Source organism: Papaver somniferum, chromosome 2 (genome assembly GCF_003573695.1).
Source record: "Papaver somniferum cultivar HN1 chromosome 2, ASM357369v1, whole genome shotgun sequence".
Lineage (NCBI taxonomy): Eukaryota > Viridiplantae > Streptophyta > Magnoliopsida > Ranunculales > Papaveraceae > Papaver > Papaver somniferum.
Window position 1 is genome coordinate 4,760,955 of NC_039359.1, and position 4,594 is coordinate 4,765,548.

At 39.7% G+C, this 4,594-nt stretch overlaps 1 pseudogene; it reads left to right on the forward strand.

Moving 5' to 3' along the window:
- Window positions 1-4,494: 4,494 nt before the first annotated feature.
- LOC113354592 lies at window positions 4,495-4,594 on the forward strand (annotated as a pseudogene).

Here is a 4,594-nt window from a genome sequence, read left to right on the forward strand (position 1 = left end):
ATCGTATGCATCTCTACGAATCTCGTCCAACTCATTGAGCTGGAGATTTCTTTGAGCTCCTGCTTTGTCAAGTGAAAAATTAAGTTCTTAATAGCCCAATAGGCTCGATGCTCTAACTCAACAAGCAGGTGACATGCCTTGCCAAACACTAAACGATAAGGTGACATTCCAATGGGTGTCTTAAACGCAGTACGGTAAGCCCATAAGGCATCAGTAAGCCTCGACGGCCAGTCTTTCCTATTTGGATTAACTGTTTTCTCTAGAATACGTTTAATTTCCCTATTGGAAACCTCTACCTGACCACTAGTCTGAGGGTGATATGGGTTGCTACTTTATGGGTAATACCGTATTGTTTCATTAAAAGAGCAAACGGTCTATTACAAAAGTGTGAACCTCCATCACTAATTATAGATCGCGGCATACCAAAACGTGTAAGTATATTCTCTTTCAAAAACTGGACTACGACCATGTGGTCATTCGTTTTACACGGAACCGCCTCAACCCACTTAGACACATAGTCTACAGAGACAAGTATGTAAAGATAACCAAACGAAATAGGAAATGGACCCATAAAATCAATACCCCACACATCAAAGACCTCAATCACTAAAATAGGGTTCAAAGGCATCATATTTCTACGGGAAATGGTTCCTAACTTCTGGCAACGCTCACAAGAAACACAGTGACTATGGGAATCTTTAAACAACGAAGGCCAATAAAATCCACACTGCAAAATCTTAGCAGCAGTCTTCTTAGCACTAAAATGACCCCCACATGCATGTTCATGACAAAAGGATATAATACTAGACTGGTCACTCTCAGATACACATCTCCTAATAATCTGGTCCGGACAATACTTAAACAGATAAGGATCGTCCCAAAAGAAATGCTTAACCTCGGCTAAAAACCTAGAACGATCTTGCTTACCCCAATGCTGAGGGGTTCGACCAGTAACAAGATAATTCACTATATTTGCATACCAAGGTGATTGGGAAACAGAGAACAATTGTTCATCAGGAAAGCTATCCCTTATAGGAAGGGAATCACTAGGGGAACTAACAACTAGCCTAGACAAGTGATATGCTACTACATTTTCTGCACCCTTTTTGTCTCTAATGTCTGGGGAAAATTCCTGTAACAATAGGATCCATCTAATCAATATAGGTTTGGTATCCTTCTTAGATAAAAGGTATTTCAAAGCAGCATGATCTGTATAGATTATGATCTTAGAACCTAATAGGTAGGACCTAAACTTATCCAAGGCAAACACGATGGCTAAAAGTTCCTTCTCGGTAGTTGTGTAGTTCATTTGGGCATCATTCAGAGTTTTGCTAGCATAATAAATCACATGAAGTAATTTATTTTCTCGTTGTCCTAAAACGACGCCTATAGCATAATCTGAAGAATCACACATAATCTCAAAGGGTAGGTTCCAGTTAGGTGTCTGGACTATCGGGGCAGTAGTGAGTAAAGTTTTAAGCTTCTCAAAAGCCTCTAAACAAGCATCATCAAAGACAAACTTAACATCTTTTGCAAGCAAATTGCAAAGAGGTCTAGAAATCAAGCTAAAATCCTTAATGAATCGACGGTAAAAACCTGCATGCCCTAGGAATGACCTAATATCTTTTATGGTTTTTGGGACCTGTAAAGTCTTAATAAGGTCAACTTTGGCTTTGTCTACCTCTATACCTTTCGAAGAGACGATGTGCCCTAATACAATTCCTGATTTAACCATGAAATGGCATTTTTCCCAATTAAGCACTAATTTTTTTTTACTTACACCTAGTCAACACTAATGTCAAATGATGCAGGCACTCATCGAAAGATGAACCAAACACTAAAAAATCATCCATAAAGATCTCTAAGAACCGTTCTACCATATCAGAAAATATGCTCATCATACAACGCTGAAAAGTTGCACGGGCATTACATAGCCCGAAAGGCATGCGTCTATACGCAAAGGTACCAAAGGGACAGGTAAAAATGGTTTTCTCTTGGTCTTCTGGGGCAATAACGATTTGATTATAACCGGAGTAGCCATCTAAGAAGCAATAGTGACTATGTCCAGCTAATCGCTCTATCATTTGGTCGATAAAAGGAAGGGGAAAGTGATCCTTCCTTGTGACCTTGTTCAATTTCCTATAGTCAATACACACACGCCATCCCGTGGTCACTCAGGTTGGTATTAATTCATTATTATCATTCTGGACTACAGTGATACCTGATTTCTTGGGGACAACCTGAACAGGGCTGACCCACTTACTGTCTGAAATTGGGTAAATAATACCCGCATCTAACAACTTAAGCACCTCTTTTCGAACTACCTCTTTCATGTTAGGGTTCAGTCGATGTTGCATCTCCCTAGAAGTTTTGGAGTCTTCCTCTAAATGAATCTGATGCATACACACAGTAGGACTTATACCCTTAATGTCTGCTATAGTCCACCCTAAAGCTTCTTTATTGTCTTGAAGTACATTTACTAGCCTACTTTCCTGATCACTATCCAAATTGGAAGCCACAATCACAGGTAAAGTCTCAGATGGGCCTAAAAACACATACTTTAGAGTATCGGGTAGCGGTTTAAGGTCCAACTTTGGGGGCTCTTCTAAAGAAGGAATTAGGGTAGTCTCAGAAACTGGTAACGGTTCGAACCTAGCTTTCCATCTATCAGTGTCTAACACGGGGGTAGAATCTAATAGAGCATTCACCTGTTCAATAGTGATATCATCGTCAAAATCTAAACCAAAATGGGATAGACAACTTTCTAATGGGTCTTCAGACAAAATGTTTGGTAATGACTCCTGAACTAAGGCTTCTATCATGTTCACCTCCTCAACACATGTGTCATCTAGCTCATGAGGTTTCTTACTGACATTAAAAATGTTCATCTCCATAGTCATATTGCCAAAATATAAACTCATCACACCATTTCGATAGTTAATGATCGCATTAGACGTAGCTAAAAATGGGCGACCTAAAATCACAGGTATCTGGTTCTCTGGGTCAGGGACAGGTTGGGTATCTAGGACCACGAAATCCACTGGATAAATAAACTTGTCGACCTCAATAAGAACATCCTCGATAACACCTCGAGGGATTTTAACAGACCTATCAGCTAACTGCAGTGTCATCTGAGTAGGTTTCATTTCACCAAGTCCTAGCTGTAAGTATACATGGAATGGCAGTAAGTTCACACTGGCTCCTAAGTCAAGTAAAGCTTTTTCTACCCGGAAGTTACCTATTTTGCAAGAAATGGTAGGAGAACCTGGGTCTTTGTACTTTGGAGTTGTGGTGTTCTGAATGATTGAACTTACGTGACTAGCTAAAAAGGCTTTCTTATGGACGCTAAGTTTTCGCTTTCGCGTACACATATCCTTAAGGAACTTGGCATAAGAAGGAATTTTCCTAATTGCATCTAATAAGGGAAGGTTTACGGTAACTTTCTTAAAAACCTCCACTATGTCATTAAAGTTCGATTCCTTCTTTGTTGGTACTAATAGCTGAGGAAATGGGGCTCTAGGCCTAAAATCATACCTTTCAGGAACCGAATTCACATCATCAGAAACTTTATCAGTCTCTTCAGCTACTGGTCCTGAGAGGTGATATCCTGAGGGGTGAACTACAATATGTTCACTATCGGGCATGGTTACCTTATTGTCTACAACTCTACCACTTCTAAGGGTCCTAACAACATTCAATTGATTCGATGGTTTTGCACCTAATTCATGAACTCCTCTAGGGTTGGGTTGTGTTTGACTAGGAAACTTACCTTTTTCTCTCAAAGAATCACTTATCAGACCAACCTGGGTTTTTAACTCGGAAATAGCCTGACTATTTTCTTGTCCTATCCTGTTACTAGCTTGTAGACTCTGTTCTACGGATAACTGGAGTTTTGCAGTTTGCTGAGTTAACAAGGCGAGAGATTCCTCTAAACTTAGGATTTTCTTATCTGACTGATTCTGAAACTGAGCTAGTCCTGAAGGATTCTTAGTATAGCCAAAACCTGGGGGAGCATTAGAATTACTAAACTGACCTTGACTTTGGCCCTTAGACCACGAAAGGTTCGGATGGTTTCTCCAACCAGGATTATAGGTTTCTGAATATGGGTCAATATTTTGACGGTTATCAAATCTAGTGTTACTATAAATAGCATTGACCTGCTCTTCAATATTCTGGCCTTCCCAAAAAGGCTCCACTCTACCACTAGTCTGGACCACTTCTAAGGCTTCTAACCTTTTTGTTATAGCAGCAATTTTGGCATCTGATTCATAGCCTCCTTCTACCCTATTAATGTTTCCTCTACTTAAAAGAATTGTTTTCTAGGGTACCCTACTATTTTCCCATTGCTGGGTTTTTTCAGCGATTTCATTAAAAAACTCCATCGCCGCATCAACAGTTTGGTTTTCAAATCCACCAGTGCATAGAGACTCAACCATGGTCGTTGTGGAATAATGTAAACCCTCATAAAGGATCTGAACTATCCTAACCTTTTCTAAACCATGATGAGGACACTGGGATAATAAATCATTGAACCTTTCCAAATACCTATATAAAGATTCTCCCTCTTGTTGTGAAAATGTGCATTTTTGCGTCC